The sequence below is a fragment of the Epinephelus fuscoguttatus genome, linkage group LG7 (assembly GCF_011397635.1).
Source record: "Epinephelus fuscoguttatus linkage group LG7, E.fuscoguttatus.final_Chr_v1".
NCBI classification, from domain to species: domain Eukaryota; kingdom Metazoa; phylum Chordata; class Actinopteri; order Perciformes; family Serranidae; genus Epinephelus; species Epinephelus fuscoguttatus.
Window position 1 is genome coordinate 14,169,567 of NC_064758.1, and position 20,383 is coordinate 14,189,949.

At 41.4% G+C, this 20,383-nt stretch overlaps 1 protein-coding gene across 1 annotated transcript in view; it reads right to left on the reverse strand.

The window, feature by feature from the left end:
- arhgef19 (Rho guanine nucleotide exchange factor (GEF) 19) overlaps nucleotides 1-20,309 on the reverse strand; it is a 41,445-nt gene extending 21,136 nt beyond the window's left edge. The window contains exons 1-2 of the mRNA XM_049581050.1: nucleotides 14,835-20,309; nucleotides 12,067-12,308 (exon numbers count right to left, since the gene is read on the reverse strand). The gene's annotated coding sequence lies outside the window, so the exon portion shown is untranslated. The remainder of the gene's footprint in view (nucleotides 1-12,066; nucleotides 12,309-14,834) is intronic.
- Nucleotides 20,310-20,383: the final 74 nt, after the last annotated feature.

Sequence of the window (20,383 nt, forward strand, 5' to 3'; positions counted from 1 at the left end):
ATCAAGGGACTTCGTCCTGCACATTGACATTTTTAAGCACATTTCCGCTGGTTGTTTTTCCTGCTGTGTGATCTTAAAACTCAGAATTAGTATCCTGTACAGCAGGGATACTCAACTTGCTTTGCAGAGGGCCAAATTTGCAAAACGACAGGAGGCCAGGAGCCAGTTAATCAACAAACATTAACTTTTTTTCAGTAAATAATAAATGAATCGCCTGTTTTCAACCTTTGACGTGTGCTGTCCTCACTCATCTTTGCCAATAAGTAAATCCAGCTGCAGCGGCCAGGTCAGGACAGGTCAGGTATACGCACAACGTTTCTGGCATTTGGCCCAGACCTCTGTCAGAGGGTCCGGGGAATGCTCTCCTGGCACTTTTCTTGATAAACCAGCTCTTTTTTGATGCATATTTATGCACTCTGGCACCTTATTCACATTCAAAGTACAAAAAAGCAAGAAAAAGTCATGTTGTGACTTAATTTGTTTTCATTGTAAAATAGAAAATAGTAGGCGGGCCATCTGGCACCCTATCACGGGCCGAATCTGGCCTGCAGGCCGTACGTTGAGTATCACTGCTGTACAGTGTGCTATGTGGGGCACAGAGAAGGTCACAGTGTGTGAATGTTAATTGTTAACTTATTTTAATCTCCTTTATCTGTTTGATTACAGCCACACACATGCACGCACAATGCAGGCTCTTTGTTATGGATAAATGATACCCTCCAGTAATGCATTTTTATATGTTATCTAGAGTGTAATTATCAACATATTATCATACTGACACACTGTAAATCTTTATGAAATATTTACATTACAGTAGGTGGTATCACATTAAACTGTACACCTGTAATTTACATGAATATAGGAGTGTCCCTGAAGAGGATAAAGGCATAAATGAATGCTTTTCCAGAAAGTATAACTTTGTTTATCATGGTGTTTGTTTGCCTGGAGAATCACAGCCTGGAAATAATAGTTTACCTTCCTTTCTATTCAGCGCACATGTGCTGTATGCCGAGAATATCAGGCTGCTGAAAAGCCACACCTGCTCTTGTGGCAACGGCAGGCAGCAGAGTCAATCCTATCTCTCTCTGTTTCTCTCCTGCACGCACACACACACACACACACACACACACACACACACACACACACACACACACACACACACACAGTAGTTCAGGCACAAATGGTTACCTGTTCCCCGCTGCAGACAAAGGCAGCCTTTATCTGTGTGCCTGGGCCAGGCTGCCCTGAGCACAGGACACCTGAGAGGGTGTGGGAACTGCTTATACTGATCCACTCATATAGTGCAGCCACTGAGCCATATAAACACATCCAGACCACTGCTGCATAATGACACAAGCTCATTGGTGTCTGGATGTGATTACGGGCTGGTTATACTGTAATCCTGCTCTACATGTACAGCATTAACCAAACTCCACTCACCTCTATCTGGAGGCTATATCAGATTAAATATTATTCATTTCCTAGTCTTTAGTGTATTGTTTAGAAACCCTGTCTCTCAGATCCATAATCATCTTATCTTTCAATACCATCCTAATGAACAAATGTTCACGTAATCCTCCGCCAACAGCCAAGTCGTCATAAATCAACATTCTCTCTGCAGAAAATTAGCTATCTGTACATTTGATCAGGGAACCTCAAAGATCCCATAAACTGACAATAAGCCTCATCACCACATTTATCAACACATGAAAGCATCCGATTACATGTACGGCACATTCCTCACACTGATACAATTATATCACGCCATTAAAATTTCAATTCCAAAGACGTGTAATTTCCCTTGTCACAGCAGGGTGTTATTTGTGACTGTTATGGACTTTGCTGCCAGTGTCTCTCCCTGTAATTTCACTAGGCTGCTCTAAGACGCCATGTCTGCGTGCAGCAGTTAATGAATGGCGCTCTGGCATGCCTTTAATACCAGCAGCCATACGAGGAGCATTTTTAATTGTGATATTTTTCATCTTGAAGGTCTGAGAATAATCCTTTAATGGAGTGTATCACATGAATATGTGCATAAATCCACTGCTGATTCAGCTTCACGACACGGCCAAATGTTGTGTAATCGCATAATTAAAGTTTGTTTGACGTTTGCCAGGGGGGAGATGAGTGTTAAAACAAATGGATTCACTGTTGAAGCTGTTTGTGGTTCATGGAGGTGAAGAAATGCACTTCTGCACTGTTTACTTTTCTTATGTTTGGGAGTGTGAGGGTAACGCTGATTTAAAGCGGAACCCTGGAAGATTTCTGCACCTGGTTTATAAGAGTCATCAACTAATACTTTGTGTGTGGATGTGGTTTTACAGTCGATAAACATCTCAACAAACTCTCATCTACCTGATGAGATTATTTAGCCTGAAAACAGCAATCTACTTTGTTTTGCTTGGTGCAGGCTGTTCTCACTCACTGTTTGTACTTTTACCTGAGAAAAGTTATGCTCTGTAATTCATAACCCATGCAATCAAGGCTGTGATCACATGACCTATGCACTGTAAGTTGTCCTCCCTCATACGATGGAAGCAAAAGAGGAAGTTGGGTGATGTAGTATAAAGAGCAACAAAGTCTTCATAGGGAGTAGGGCCAGGGGGGCAGGGGGCTGGATGGGTCAAGCAAACACAGGACTTTGACCCAGGACACCACTGTTTGTGTCCCATGTAAAACCAAGGGTCAACATTAAGTTATTTTAAGTTGTGTGTGTACATCATGTCACATCATATCACACTGACACTTTGTCAGGTCCCATGATTCTTGAGTAGGGTCCAGCTGCAGCCTTGCAGACACGGAAAACACGCCCCCTTGTAAACATGCCCCTATAAAACACGTCATCAAGGAGGATATGAGAAGGTGGCGGTAATACACCTAAAAGCTGTTTACCAACCGCCATCAGACATCAGAAAAAGAAGAAGGTTGTCACATGTTTTCTCAATGCTTTATGTACGATAGCACACAGGCTTCAGGTGAGAATGTCGAACTCTGGCAAAATATGATTATTTAGCGATTTGACTTTTTTTTAATGTATTTATCTGGAAAAAATCCTCCTGGCTCATGACTGTTTTGCATGTCTGTTGTAAGTGCTTTGATGCAAAATTAGAATTTTTACATAAAGTTCGTTGAAGAAGGAAAAAGAAAATCCGCAGCTGCTTAGTTCCTGTGATGGGTACGTTGCCTCGGGGGCGTGTTTCCGGGGGCGGTTGTCCGGGTCTGCAGAGCTCCAGCCTGGTATTATTGTGATTCTTTCCTAAGTTTAACACAATGCTTATTTATGAGATATATAAATCATTGCATGAAGATAGATACGTTGCTCAGTGTGGTCCTGCAGGGTTAATGAGATACTTTCTTTGGTCTGACAACACTTCAAGTTGGACAGACACCAACATCAACGTGAACCTTCTTCTAGATGACATCACAAGATGAAGCCAGGATTGGCACACCTTTCATGTAATCAGGTCGTGTTTGTCTAAGGCCGTTTTTCCATGGGCCTGGTACAGTCTGCTTTAAAAAAAAAAAAAATAATTTTATATATGCCACCCTGCTGCTGTAATGACTCATGCAAGCACCAAATGTGTGTTAGTCCGCAGTTGAAAATAGTCCCAAAAAATGCAACATACATTTCACTTACATTAGCTAAAAATTACAGTGTCCAACTTAAGTTTTTTTTTCTAAAAACAAAACTACAGAGAGGGTAGTGAAGTCAGAAAGTACAGGGAGATTGAGAAATGCAAAAAATGCCCAATGTCAGCAGCCTTATTGTTAAAGAGTGCTAAAACTGTGGATACAAGTGTTTTCAATGCAGTCATAGAGCAAAAAAAAAAAAAAAAAAACAATAAACAAAAAAAAACCCTATTTGGTAGCATGGTTGATTTAACCATTAACCTGTGATGTTTCCTCCCTGTGATGTTTCCTCAGGGAGGAAACATCACAGGTTAATGGTTGATTTAACCATTAACCTGTGATGTTTCCTCCCTGAGGACGTCACAGATTGGCACTAACTGCGCATGAACTGCAACAAGATACCTTTTGCTTTCTGGAACAAACTTCCTGAAGTTTGCTGATCTGAACACACAGATTCTCAGTGGATGTTTACCAAGCTGAAACTAAGCTTATGAGATTACAATAAGTCAGAGTTTGCCAGGACAAAGACTAGTTAAAGTCTCCTCCCATCCTTTTGTGTGATATGGTACAAAAAAAACCTCAAACCGTTTGAGTCTCAAGACATTTCCGATCTCCCTTCCTACTTTTCAACTGCTCAAACATGGAAGTTGCTACGAGGTGACCCTGGATTCAACCCATATCGGCCGTCAAGTCTAAAAACTCTTATTTACGCACATGAGTAAAAAAGTAGTTTTTTTTAAAGGAACAAGTATACCTTTCATTTTCCTTTTTCAAACTATACTTTTTCTCTTTACTCAAGTATATTTTTGAGCCATTAATCTTCTTTTTACTTCACTACATTTGCCATTTATGCCTTTGTTGCAAGTAGTCTGTTCTAAATGCAGGGAGCATGAGCATGTGGGGGGGGGGGCAGTTCATGAGGGCACCTCTACTGCTGATGCCAAGTTACCAGCTGCCTAGAAGAAGAAAAAGAAGCACCACCTGTCTTTTGACCATGATGTGATGACGGAGCAAACTCAGAACTTCCAGCGACAATCCCTGACCACATCTGATGACACTTTTTTACCAAAATCTAAAAAAGACAACAGTACATGATGGAGTCCATGCTGTGCCTACTGAAAAACACTGAGATCACCCTTTTAAAAACTTCTCTTTTAACCTCGACAAGCACCTTGAGGTAAGTTGCACACACTGCAGGTTGATTTTATAATAAGAAAGAGAGGGGTAGAGATGGCGAGACAGTGGAAGATAATTCATATCTCAGACTACTGAGTTGTCTGATTAGTCTACCTGCTCTACATCATTAAAAAAAGTTTAATAAACAAGTGTTCTTTTTTATTATCTTGCCCCTAAAAAATATTAAAATAGAAAGTAACTTTTACTTTGATGAATTTATTAACTAGGTGCTTTCTTTACTTTAACCTGAGTAGGTTTCACAAATTTTCACTTTACTTGACTATAGATCGTAAGAACTCAGCGCACCACTGAGTTTAAGTAACTTGGTTCCAGACCAAGCAAAGCAGACCTTTGTATGCAGGATTAAGAAGGTGGGAATGTCATATTCTTGAGCCAAAGTCAGCTGCATGGATGAGATTGACACAGCTGAACAAGTTGTTATAAGTAAATATTAACAAATAACTTAAAAATCTTGATGTTTTTGATTGTTGTGAAATATGCAACAGAGGCAATGCTTCAGTATGCACTTGCTACTGATCGGTTAGAGCAAAACATGAACGTGACGTCATGTGAAATGTGCGAAGTGAAAAAACATTTTGTTCAATTTAGAGGACACTGTGAACCTTGCCAAGTTGTTGTCACTGGTCACAGATTGAGGTCACAAAAAAAATCATATTGGAGGACCATTTTAATGTTTACAGTGTTATAAAAAAAATCTGAATATCCAACGTACTTATATTTTATGTAACGCTGATCATACTGTGGAAACTTCACAGCGTCTGTCCCTTCCCCCACACACAGCTTCTCTCCATGAGCGTAAGCCCGGTGTGTTTGGTCAGACAGACTGGAGTGTCCTGACAGTGTGGTGTGACCGGCTCATGTGTGTGTGTGAGATCGCAGTTTAACTCGGTCACATCAGACCACTAATTGCCAGGCAGTAGACTAAAGAGCCCAGCATTGTCTGCTAGGACAAGACATGACATCATTCAGTGTCACTGCTGGGAAAAGCACCCTCATGGGCTCTCTGTGTTTTTGTCACATTTTCTATCAACGCTGGCAAAGTGATGAGACTCTGTTAACTTGCCAACAGGAAGAAAAATGTTTCCCAGCTTTTAAACTGGAATTACAAAGTAGTTGTGCTACTTTTCAATGCAGAATATGCTAATATTCTCCTGATTTTACTGAATGAAGGAGCAGGCTGTGTAGTTATCTTGAGTTGTTGCAGGCTGATGTGGTTCTAAAGTAGCTTTTCAAAATACAAACCTCAAATTTTCACCACATCTTTTCGCAGTCATGTGTGCCAGTTTACCATCCAATTATTTTGATGCAAATTATGACGTGTTGACATAAAAACAATTAAGGGCAACTGGGAACTTGTTGATGAAATTCAGACATTATGCAATGGGTTTTTATGCTTGTTTGAGGTAGACAGGTTTCTTGTCAAGAAATGATGTGGCTTTGCATATTATCAATGGTAAAGTTTCGCCTTATGATTAGATGATTGTCAGCTGCCAAGTAATTTGCGTCGACCCAGCTGATGAGAACTAGAATTTATTTGCACAACATTTGGAAAGTACATCTAAAATACCTGTATGTCTTCTTGGTATTTTAATTGGCTTAATCTAAATCTCTCAATCAAAACAAACTCCTCAGCGAGATTCGAATTCCAATCAGAGGACGTGCAGCAGATGTCAAGGTGACGTACTAAGCTGCATGTTTTTTGGGAAGATCAGATGTGGTGTGAGAGCGACTGAGTGAATCCAGGTCACAGAGTTTCTTGGTATTCGTTCCACTTGTAGCCTCCACCCACTGAGACAGGTGAGCACCCCAGAGGCTACGGAGGAGGCGGGCGGTTGTGGGAGGGGTACCCAAATGTTTACACATGGTGTGGGTCCTACTAATCCGCCTCTACAGCCTCAGGCAACTTACCCACGACCTTCCAAGACATTATGAAGATGCACACTGACAACCTGGCTTACACTCACACATAGCTATGACACACACAAGGTGCACCTGAATATGAGTGTGTGTCTGAGACTTGAACTGTCTTTGATTGAAAGCGACAAGACGTAGAGAGGCCTTTCCTGACCCTGTCTGACCTGACGGACTTCCCGCTAACTGAAACAGACAAACAGCAATCTCTAATTTAAAGGCCTGAAAAAATGGTCACCATCTCACACGTAAACGGCAAGACTTTTGGACCTTTAACCTCCCCTCCCCCGGCTTTACTCTGCCACCATAACAACTGCAGTCACAGATGAGCTGACATACAGGAGACACACAGCACACAGGATAGTAAAGACACAAAGGAGCTATTGACAATCTTATGGAAATAACCCGGTCTAATTATGGTGCTTTGTCATAAGTCGCAAAAGCTACCGAGTGGATGGAGGGCCAAGGATCCAACGCGCAGTAAATCCAGAAAATCTCATAATCAGTACCTTCTGACAGACCATGGTTTTCTGTATGCGATGAGATTCTAAGTAAAGGAGTGCTGATTTAGGATGTTTTGTCAGGTTACATGGACATATGAAAAATTAAATCCACTATCCAGTATGTTCAAAAGCCTCCTGACTCCATCATCAAAAACGCAGTTTGAAAAATAACTCGACAACCTTTTTATGTTTCATACAGCTATTAGCAACAATCTCTCCAAAACCTCACCATGGAATAAAAGTGGAGAGCCAGTATACAATGTGTCAAAGAGCCCCATCCTTACACTTTAATGCCCGCAACTAAAAGGTTATGTTGATTAATCTGTAGATTTAAAATGTGTTTTTGATGAATTTTAGTCTTTAAAATGTCAGAAAATAGTTAAAAATGCTCACCACAATATCTGTAGGTGACGTCTTCAAAAATCCTCTTTTGTCTGACCAACAGTCTAAAAACCCCAAAATATTTCAGGGTATAAACAAGTATATTTCTGGCCGTTTACAGAGTACCTACTTATCTGCCAAAAAGCCACTGGAATATATAAAAGAGTATACTCACTTCCTCTTTGGTAATCTACCCATCTACCTAGTAGTACACTCATCTCATTAACTACCATTACACCAATCCTGATAAGCCTCGCTTTCCCTATGCAATTCTGTCTGCCGCCGTGTACGATGTTCCAGGAAAATGAAGGCTTGATTTATAGCACAAAGAAAGCGCGTCAACTGTCAGTTACAGTTGACGCGCAAGTTACCAAAGAGTATCAATGTAAGTTCTTTGCAGTTGCAAAGAACGTAGCAGAGATGGTGGCTGGTGAAACAACAACCAAATAAATGTGGAAAACAAAATGCAGTGTGTCCTGTGTTGTATTTAGGTACTGGGCCCTGAGCTAAAAAGAAAGTGATCCAGTTGTCTTTACGACAGCAGCGTCAACAATGATACCACTTCAAAATGGTGGGCCTGGAAAGTTGTCCCTTTCCACTTTAAGCATTTGAAGCTTAATCATCCCCATAAAAAGAACAAAAACCAAACAGTCTGAGCCACAGAGCTGTGTCATTGTTGTCCAAAAAATGACTGAAAACACATCAGTGAGCCACACTGCTGCATTGGGTGACATGTTCCTTCATTACCATGAACACACACTGTAGTCAATTTTCAGTCAATCCCATAAATACTGACCTGCTATAAAGACTCAATGCAGCACCAAATGTCGATTGATCCACCACTAAATATAGTTCCCAACAAATACAATGTAAAGTTTGCTGAGAACTAGAAATGCCCAGGATGTTCAGGAAACTATTTAGCCTTTTTCAAAAGTGTAACTTTACTTGTGAAACACTGTTTGAAGATCTCTATTTCCAGTGGGAACCAATGGATTTCAAACTGAGAGCCAAAGACAGGGTGGGGAGGTTGGAAAGTATTGAGGGACGGACTAATTCATTGTTGGTTTTGGTCTTTTTATGGGACTTAGTGACAATAAGAATATCACCATCCTTATCCTTTAAAAGTTTTAGTCGTTGTAAATGAAAAATGCCAAGCCTTATCCTTTAATCCACTCCCAAAGTCACTGGTGATTCATTTTCCGTTGTTCAGTCATATCAGCACTAGAAGCTTTGCAGTAATTACGAAACATAAAAAGCAAGTGTGCCATTCATGTATCTGCTGTGGTTTCAATTGGTGTTTTTATTTTTCTGGTTTGAATTCATTGAAAAGGAGGCTGCTGGGTTTGCTGTACTCAAACTGTCAATCAGAGCACTTTGATTCCAATCTGATCCTTTGCCACGGAGCTCTCAAGAGGCTGACCTACTTTACAACAAATTGCTGATGCATCTCTCGCATTCATCTGCTCCTGTGTTTACTTGTACTCTCTTCCTCTCTGTTTTCTAGCTCGCTGCTCCACTTTTTTTTTCTTTTTCCCAGCTGAGCACCAGCAGTTTCTCCTCGCTCCCCCTCCTCCACCCTACTTCTTGCTTTTATTATCTGGACAGGTATGGACAAGCCGTCCACCGGGCTGCCTGTTGTTTTGAAATGTGATCGGGTAAAAGTGGAGCACACCTAACGAGCTGACCATCCAGAAACCATTCCACTTCATCCCAGAGATAAAGCTATAAAACTATTCAAAGCCAAACTCTAAATACCAGGAGTGTCATCAGGATTAAAGAGAGCGAAGTGAAAGAGAGCGAAACGCCCTTGAAGACGTTGAAAAAGAAAAGAAGAGTTGCTGCTGTCAAACACCTGGTTTGTGTGGGTTCTTTCTCTGAAGAGCAAAGAGACACAAAAAACAACATTTCAGTGAAAAAGCAACTTCTCCTGAGCCAAAAAAGTATTATGCAAAAGTACAAATGTAAAACACACACAGCGTCTTATTGGCCGAGTCATAATGTGAAATAACCCAAGGGCTACAGTGCTAGACAGGTGTGCAGCAACACAGCCGTGTGCAGTGCTCTGCACATATTGCCTCTGGGCTCGAGTTTCTGTCTGTTATAACCTTCGTGCATGGGCCAAATTCTCTCTGACATGAAGATTAACTAATAGATGACAGAGCCTGTGCACTGTGCTGGGAGCTACAGCTCTTTGTTTGTTATATAAAACCAATTTTTCTACGCATAAATCAAATCATATAATTGTATTATTATTAAGTGAAAGCACAGGGTTTAACTCAGTAGGTGGTCTCTTTTATAGTCCAGGTTTGCTGACAAGTTCATGTCCGACTTTGGAGGCACTGAGCCCCCAGCTGAGACCCTCTGACACACGGAGACACTTTTCCACATTCCCTGGATGACTCGGCAGGCTCATTCCTCTGAAATTGACCACTAAACCGAGGCAGGAGACAAACAAAGCAACTCAACTGTACACGTGCAGGAGCAAGGGCTGCTATTATGGGCTATTAAGGCCGCTGCTATTTAGGCCACAAGCCAAAAAAACTGGGAAAGTGACAGGGCCTGCAAAAAAATATTTGTGTCACTAAGGTGCAGGTTACTTTCAGTCAGTGATGCCTAATGGTTTTAGCCTAGTTTTTAAAGAAAAACAAGCCAGAGTAGAGTCACGTTCAGGTTAGCAGCGGGGACTGTGTGCGCACGTGAATGTAAACGAGGAGCACGGGTAGCATTTGCATGCAAGGTGAGCCAGGGGAAGGTGAGGGAGGTATGGGGGTAGAAGGAGGGTGAGGTGTGGCATCCTGGAACGCAACCCCACGCTCAGACAGCCACTGTCTGAGTGGCAGGTGATGGGGCAGGTGCTCTCCAGACATATGAGTGGGGGGGAGGAAGTGGGAAGCGGGAGGGGCCCTGTGGTGAGCTGAGTTATAAATCTGTGTGTGATATGAGCAGGCATGCAGGTGGAACTCAAATGTACAGTAGCGTGCTCACGGGCTCGAAATTCAATCACAGGTAAAAGAAAATCACTCATCCGAAGTCTCTTTTTTTCCCCAATGTGATGACTATTCAAAAAATTATCAGATGTCTGCCATCATACAGGGGATCTCCAGCCTGTAATAAAGACGCAGTAAAACGGTTCAAGGTCCTGATTTATGCTTTGTGCTGGTACACGTCTGCCCAGTGTGCAGGTGCTGCGTTCCAGTCCAGACGTATCGTAGTAAATCAGATAATCTACAACACCCACAGCTATCTATTTGCGCTCCAGCCAAAATATATACCTCCAGACTATCCATACACACAGACACACACCAGCAGCAGCAGCAGCAGCAGTCAACTCACATGACAATACACTGAGTCATCCAGATGGCAGACAGAAAAGGCAGCCATCACCTCAGTACGCCCTCTTTCTAATTGGAAAAAGTCTTGATGGTGGTAATGTGTCTCACATGTGTGTCACAACTACCATACTGCAAAGAAGCTTCCCCAGAATTAAAAAGCATAACCTAGCTGGCTGAATCTCATAACTGCATTGTTGTTTATCCCTCTTGAAGCCGTGTAAACAACCGGTTGGAGGCTCCACATGAGTAAACAAACACAGAAAGAGTAGGAAAGAAAACCCAAACCACCGTGCTCTGCCTCTGGGAACACATATCCACATAAATGCATTCACACACTGAAGAGCACACACAGATCCCTGTACTCAGTTAACTCTTCGTACCCGGATCTGTCTTTGCGTGAAGCAACAGGCATAAAAGGTGATTAAGTTTTATGCTAAAATGTCCCACAGAGGAGAACAGAGAAGTTTTCAGCCGTGTACAGTTTTTAACAACCCCTCATCCAACATACTCCAGACATGCACTTACCTGCCCCGCTCTGCAACAACTCACTGCTGCACTGTTACCATCACATTCACCTCACTCTGCACTGCCTAGGGAGCTGCTGGAAACATTATCGATGCAAGCGGCAACTTCTTCCAACAGAATACATGAATAGTGGAGCTTATAATCCATTTATGCATCTACTTGTGCTGGATATTTGGCAGATCAGCAACTTTTGTGTTGCAGGATAGTGAAACTGTCAGATTTCACATTTTAGTCCTGTATTCCACTGTGATGCATGTGCATATGTTGGAGTAGTTTATTTAAACAGCTGGTTTTGTTAGTTGAGATAAAAATTTCGGGGCAAACAGAGTCCTGATAACCCGTCTCACACCCGTGATGTTTCCTGTGTCCCACATATAAACAGTATCTGCCTTTGTTTTCACAGCATATATGCTGTCAGATAAATGCAATGCACCTGACAAGCTGCACTGCCGCACAAAACACAACAAATAACACAGCTCAACTTCCACTCAGGAAAAATCTCCAACTTAGAGAAAAAAGAGCGTGGAGTGTGAAAGCATTTCTCTGCTTTGTTCATTTAAGAGTTGCATTTTTTTCCAGTACTGTACCTCATTGGTGTTAGCTGCCTAGTGTGTGTGCTGGACGGCAGCCAGCAGCTGTGTGTGAATCCTTGCCATCCCAGGGTCAGGCTGAGCCGCTCTGCTATCCATTGCTGCCTTGTGTTCCTCCCGGCTTCTCTTCCCCCTCTTCTCCTCCCTCAGTTTCTTTTTCCGTTTTGAAACTCAGCTCAGACTTTTTCAAATCTGTGCTCCTCTGCCCGGTTCTTCTCCTTCTTCTCATCCACCGCCTCCTCCAGAAAACAAAAACAGGTTGAAAAACAGCCACCACTTGCTGCTCTCAGAGCTACTTACAATGCAGATCCCCTCTCTAAGCTCCTCTGCTCTCCCTTCCCTCTCGCTCCTTTTCCCTCCCTCCCTCTCTCTCTCTCTCTGTGCTACTGTTGGGGAAGTGCTCTCTCATTTTCTCTCATTCTCCTCCCCCTCTCTCGCCCTTCCCCTAACTCTAATAGTTATTTAGTGTCTCATTTCAGCACCTGCTCTGAGACAGAAAGAGACACAGAGAGGAGGGAGCAGACGCACTTGGGTAGAAAAAGGTTGCTCCTCGGTGGGAGTGTGTGTACAGTGTGCACATGCACTTTATCAGCAGAAGCGTATGCATTGTGTGTGTTCATGTGCATGTGTGAGGTATGCATTCACAACAAGCACAGAGACAAACATGCAACAGTGCACATTTGCATAGTCTTTGTGCATGTGTGTGCATCACTGTGTGTGCAGATCAATCCATAGAAATGCCTGTGGCTGTGTTTGTGTTTGTTTGCGTGTGTTTTATGTGTGTGTGTGCCTTCATGCAGCTTTAACTAAATGTCAAACTGTGAGTTGGTGATAGAAAAAAGCTGCCACAGCATGCTTGAGCTCCCTCATCTCTCTCAGTGCTGCCTGCTTGCTGCTGTATCAACTATGTTCACTAATCAAACATGAAAAGAATGGCGGCAGTGGTGGTGCTGGTGGGGGTAGGTTATCTCGGAACACTGGTGGACGTCTAATTGTCCCCATTTTTGTTAGAGGAAAATAGGTCACTAAAGGTTTGAGAGCTGCCTGTGATGCTCTTTTTGTATCAATATTTTCACAGAAAATGTTTTAAGTGGCAAAACTGATTTCAGTATTGGCAATTTAAAATATTTTTGGTTGGATAAAATGAACAATAAAGTTATGAATAAAAAACATGGGGCACATTTGCTTAACACAGCTATTTCAATCTCTAATATACATTTCCCTCCTTTGTTTCCGCAGTAAATTTAAAGCTGCTCTAATGATTATCTTGTAGCAACAGTGTATGAAATCACTGTGTAACATGAAAGGTGTCGCTTCCAGTGATGGGCCCCAAACTATGAGATGATCCTGACTATCACCCATTTTAGCTTCTTTTAGCTTCCTGTCTTGGCTTTTTTGGCCTGCAAATTGCTTCCTTTAGCTTATTCAGCAGTTTTCTGCAGAAATGCTCTGAATAGTTTTCTGCATGAGAACCAGACAAATCTGTCAGCTCATGTTTTAATAGCTCTGGCACATACATCTGGTCCTCCTTCACTTTGGACAGACAGCCAGCAGCCTGAGACCTGCTGGGCCGATCACACATGTTTATTTAATATAGGGTGGGTTTGAGACGAAGACCATAGAGAGGGGTGGCGTTACGGCATTTTCAAAAAACAACTGAGATAGCTGCAGCTGACGTGGAACTTTCTGTTGAAGCTGATATCGTGTAAGTTTTGAAGAAAAAAAATTAAAGCTTTTCTTTGGAAGAAAAATGTGTTTACTGTATTTATGTCAGGATTTAACAAAAGTTGAACACACCAACTCACAATAAACCAGCTCATCTCTTTTCACTGTAGCCTGTTTACATTTTTTTGTTGCTCAGATGTTATCTGTTTCCCTTGCACCACATCCTGCCCTAATGTGCTTTGATTGGTCGTCTGCACAGGACAGACTTGGTCACTGGCTGCTCAGCATTGATAAAATGCCCCTTAGACTAAAAAATGAGGTTCCAAACTATTTTGCATTTGTAATTTGGTCTGGTAATGTCAGGCATTCTAAATAGGTGATGACTTACTGAGACCTTTACCCACTTTATAAGATGATTATATGTCAGTAATGTGTATTTTCGCTTGGTTAAAGAAAAAAAAAAAATGTAGAACCACAACCTTAATGTAAGATATAAGATTTGTGGCCTCACCATCAACTGGAAATAATCTTTCTTTTGCAGAACTTCAAACAAATTTCATGCATATTCTTTAATTTAACTACACATAGACAGTCTGGGATCTCTGGTACAACTAAGAAAAAGATCATCTCTGGGTTCAGTGAGGTTTAAGAGGTTATTAATAGAGTTAAAATATTCATATTGGTAAACTGAGGTTGTTTTTTTGTTTTGTTGCTAATTTTCAATATAAAATCTGCACAGGGAAAGAAAATTGATTATCAGCATTTATAGGAATTGTATTTGTTGAAATGATCACATAAGGTTCTGCAGGATTTACTGACTTAAAAGAAACAGTTGCATCAGTTTGACTCTTGCATGTGATTTTGCATATCTTCTGTATATTGTGATGTTCAGTATATCAATATTGTAAACATGTTCTTATTCATTTATGATTACAGACAGATCAATCAGCTCTACAGTACATCTGCATCATACTCAAGACCTCAGAAATGAAACAGCATCTTCAGAAATGCAAATAAAAATGCAAAAATAAATTGGTTTTAAATATATTTTGGGGTATTCTACTTGCAGTGTTGCAGTGTGTCGATTACTGTATTGTTACCTTGTGGCTGATTTGGAGCTTCGGTTGTTCAGCCCATGCAGACGAGCGTCTCCTTCCTCGCTCCAGCAGCCAGTGAATGAGCCAGCCGGTGTCCACAGTGCATACCTGTGCTCACTGACATGTACTAACTCACTCTTCCTGCAGGCCATGGCAGAGGAACGCACAGCAATCATAACAATCAGAAGATGAATGTGGCTGAGAGAGAGGGAAGGGAGGGAAAGGGAGAGTGGATATTAAGAAAACATGGATGACAAAAGTGAAATAAGAGAGACAGGCAGAGGAGTGCAGGAAGGGGTAAGAAGAGGGTGAGGAAGAGGAGATAAAATAAAGGTGAGGAGTTGCCCAAGGCCACAGCCACTGGTGGAGTTTGTGAGGGGAGGAGGGAGAGGAAGAGAGAAATCATTAAGGAACACCTGTCTGTTTCTGACTCCTAATAAATCAGCGTCTTCTTTACAGTAACTGTCTGCAGGTCTCGCTGTTTGGGGAGAAGAAGAAGAAAGTGGAGAGGATAGATGGAAATGCGTGATAACAAAAAGTACATCCCTACAGCACAGTGAGGACAGGATCTCCCAGCGGACACATCAGCATTTCAGAATCCCACGCTGAGGAGACAAATCCATTCATCAAACTACATTTATTTTGGTCTAAAAGGTCTTAAATGCAAAACATCTCACACACAAAATATGTCCTACATTGAGGTACTAGTTCACTCCTGTTTACAGTATCTTACAGTAGCAATGCTCACATCAGTCCTTCACATGAAACTCTGCAGAGCGTTCAGGTAGAAAAGTCGGACATGCTCAGCATCCAGGGACAGTAAACATGTACAGTATATGTGTATGTACACTGCATACATTGCAGATGAGGATGTAAATGTTTGCAGATGTTCTTCAGCACAGTGAAGACAACAGATAATCTATGTGATAATAACAGCGCATAGTCAAAGCCTTTTATAAATTAACAGGACAAAGGTTCTTTGACATCTTACAGTATCAGCTAGTGTGAAAAGGTAGGTGCACTTTGACCATTATCATGAAGAAAATAACCAAAATGTAAACTTACAAGGGCACTCCACTGACTTTACACATTAAGATCAATTTACTTATGATGAGAGCAGCTGTGTCTCCTAGAAAGTATGTTTTTATTTTAATTATTCCACTTTTAATTGACCTATGACTGAGATCAGGGTCTTTTCTGAACCTTATCCAAAGTGCTCTTGTTGCCTAAACCTGACAGACAGGACACTGGGCATAAACCCAGCATTCTGGTGTCACAGTCCTGCACTTTGAATGACCGCCATCCACCCCGACCACCTCTCTGCGAGTCCTGCGTGGTCCATAAATGTAGTTTCATTACCTCAAAAACAAAAAACCCCCATCTCTGAACATCTTATTATATAATTACGAAAACTCTGTCAGTGGGTGTGTCTCTGTTCCATGTTTTTCTCCTCACTGACTTGGTCAATCCATGTGAAATTTGGCACAGTGGTAGAGGGACATGGGAGGATGCGAATGAAGCATTATTACATCAATTGGCTAAAGGGGCGCTATAGCAACCGACTGAAATTGCAAACTTTGAATGGGCATATCTCATGCCCCGTATGTCGTGGAGACATGAAACTTTGCACAGAGATGCCTCTCCTCATGAGGAACAAATTTGCCTCAAGAACCCATAACTTCCGGTTATACAGATTTTCCGCCATTTTGAATTTTCTGAAAAACACTTCAAATCGATCTCTTCCTAGGAAGTTTGACCGATCTGCATGAAACTCTGTGAACATAATCTAGGGACCAATATCTAAAGTTCCCTTTTGGCAAAAGTTGGAAAACTTACTAAAACTGAGCTTCTATATAAGGCAATGAATATTGCGGAGGGCGTGGCTCATCACATAAAGGTGTATAACATCTCAAGGGTTTCACCGATCACCACGTAACTTTGTAGGCATATGACCACACATAATCTGAGGGGACCCCTCCATTATTGGCCCCATCAAAATGGGGGCGCTAGAGAGCAAATTTCTTATCTAGGCCTAACCGCTGTATCAAATTTTACTAAACTTGGTAGATATGTAGAACAGGACGCCTCAAGGTGACTGGAGAAATTTAACTCTAATTGGCAACTGGGTGGCGCTATAACAACAGAAAAATGCTTAAAAATGGCTAAAATGCGACCGATCACTGTGGCTCCCCCTGTGGCCGAATGTTTTTTGTTTTTGTTTTTTTTTCCCCCTAATTTTTGGTATGACTAAGTCATGGTATGGTATGCTGTACATAATCATGGAAACTGTCAGTGTGTCATTCTGTCTGTCCCACATTTTTCTACTCACTGACATTGTCAATCTATGTGAAACTGCACATAGGCATTGAGGATTGGCATAGGTAGAAGGTGACAAAGCTACCAGTGGGTATGGACTAGTATTCCAGACAATCATTATGATGTCACCACAACATAATTATGAACATTTTTTAGTAATAACTCAATTACTAGCAGACAGAGTGTGATGGGGAGTACTTGGGCTATTCTTATGCACTGTTTGTACATATACATAAGAAAAGTAATACTACACAATTTGTGTATAACTCACATAATCAAGAAGGTTGTGGTCATGTGACCACTGCGCTGAAAGAAATAAAGAAGGAATAAAGAAGGAAGCAGTCCACGTCACAAGGCAGTTGGGGTGGTGGTTGAAGACTACGGATGGAGTTCAAAATACATACTGAACAAATTTACCAAGCAGGGAGAGTCTAATTAAGTTGTGAAGAGGGAGGGGTTGCAAATATTTGTTTTAATAATATCTGTAATGTTATATAATATCAACATTAAAACACAAAGAGTGTTACACTGGTGTCCTGGACAATGTGAGCATACGGTAAAGGCTTTTGTTATGGCCATCAGTTTGAGTCATTTCAACTTGGCGGATGACTCTAAGTATAAGCCATAGTTGACAAATTTAGCCAAAAGTGGCCCGGAGTGAATTCATTTAAGCGGCAGATTAGGTTATCAGTCAAAAAAAAAAAAAAAAGGTCAGTAACTGGATGTTTCTTATCGAGATGTGCCTTGGGTGTTGACAACCCTCAGTTCCTGATATTTTTTGAGAGTTTCAAAGCAGAAAATTATCCACAGTTTTACTTACTCCAAAATAACTCCTCCATTTTCACAACTCTACAAAAGACATTGTATAATAGGAAATGTAAGAGCAATCGTTTTCAAAGTTTGACCTGCACCAGGACTTAGCCAGGGGAATAAATCACTGGAATGCCCCTTTAAAGAGTAACCTAACAGTTGGCTGAATAGAGGTGTTTCATTGCTCTCCATGGTTGAAAGTTTCACCTCTGGCCACACCCAGCTTCAGTTTGGGTGCACGTGTCAGGTCTGTGTGAAATTCTAACTGGACCCAACAGAACCTGAAAACAGTCTGACAATGTTAACAGTTCATGCTGCAACTTTAGCTAGCCACTTGAACTACTACAACTACATGGATGTGGCTTCATTATGGAAGATATTGTGCCTATTAATTTGAGAGTGTTTCCCCAAACAAGCAGGGCCTGATACATTTCACTATTCATTTATATGTGTAATTATGCAGTAATTTTACATTTCTGCCGAGATAAAAAAAGAGAGACTGATGCAGGCTTACAATATATAACCATAATCACATTTTTCGATGTGTTTTTGTTCTGCTTCTTTAGGGTCCACTCAGGCTCGAGACCAGTTGCTATATGGTCAGAACCCGGTTTGGATAGGAAAGTTGTGGATCCTTTTCAGATTTGGAACATATGAAGATGTCATTTGTATAGGCCTAGTATGAATAAAAGTAAAAGACTTTCAGTGTGTCAGCCTGAAAATGATGACTTACTGTGTTCTCCAAATGAAAAGATGGGTGAACTAAGTTTGGGTTGAGTTCAGCTTCAATTACACACCTGCTAACCATAATGTATGCACAGCGGTATGCACATTAGTAAAATAAAAACAGAATCCCAGTGCAGAAACCGTAATCCACTCAGAAAGAGTTCACTGATGTTCTTCCAGATGTGAAGGAGCGTCTTTTATTCCTCCAACATCCCCTAAAACCACCCATTTTCCACACTGGAGTCCTAACTCATGATTCCAAAGGACGCGTCACTTCCTTCAGGGGAGGCAGTGCAGTTGGGTTTGGACACATATGGAATGGGGAAGGAGCAGAGAGACAGAAGAGAGAATTAGTTCTGTCAGACCGACTACAGTGAGAGGTATGGGGAGGGAAAAAAAGCAGACAGACAATCTCTGTTGCAACATGCTACTGAATTACATCTGGCTGCTACTATCTTATATTAAATGACACCGGCTATAAAAGATAATGTTTCAATTACTGAGAATCTTAAAACATTTTGGTAAATATGCTGATTTGTGTTCTGTCCAAGAATGAGACTAGAGATTAGATTAATGTCAAGGTCATGTCTGTGTGTTAAGTATGAAGCTACGGTCTGGACGTGGTTAGACTAGCATAGCATAAAGCCTGGAAAAAAGGTGAAACAGCTAGCCTGGTTGAGACCAAAGTTCAAAAACACACCGAGCAGAACCTCTGAAGCTTGTTGGACAGATGAAAAGAACTGGTCTCTGTCTGAATCAAACTGTACCATGATTTGCTTTTGTTTCTGGCATGAAAACATTTTGGGATGGTCTGGACTTTCGGACTGATTACAGGAAGTTTGGATAAGCTATCTTCAAGTGATAAGAGTAGTGTAGCACCTCAGTGCGCAGTGTGTGTGTGTGTATATGTGTAGTTTACTGACGGAGAGAGTGACAGTGGCTGCGTTCAAAGCAGACAGGTGTTGGTGGTTGGAGCAGAGGAGAAATTAGCAGTAAAGTTGTCATGTGGTAGTAAATGTACAGTATAGGATTCAGTTTGTCCATAAACAACGCAACATTAAATGAGCTGCAGTAGCACATGGGGAGAGGAGGAGATACTTTATGAAGAGTCAGGTAGAAAACCTCACAAAACTCAGACGACAGGATGTAAGTATGTCATGTAACATTTTTAGCGCACTTGTATGATGGCAACATGAAACTAAAATTAGTCCGATCAAATGTATACAGCGTATACAGCTGGAATTTCAGGTGTGAAGAGGCCCTTAACTGTATCACCTCTAACATAAGCTAAAATGTAAACATGATGATTTGTGGTTTTAGAGGAGTTTTGTGTTTATAACCGTTTCTTGATGAACATTTGGTTACAGTGAGTGTGTACAGCCTCCCAAATAGTCTTATCTACAGCTAGGTTTGGTAGCATTGTACCTTTACAGAAACTAAAATTATGACCTGTGCATAAAGATTGAATTTGGCCATCAGTGATGTAACAAGAGATGCAGCTCAGAAAGTATTAAGGAGATATAGCCAGACTAGCTGCCTCTAGTCTTTATGCTAAGCTAGCTGGTGATGTCCTATTTCTAACTCCATAGTTGACACAGACAGATGTGAGACAACTTACACTGGTGAGGCCATAGTTGTAGTTGTAGTTAATTACCTTGAGTTTTGTGCCTCCTTGTAGTCTATGTCGAGCATAGGGCTGG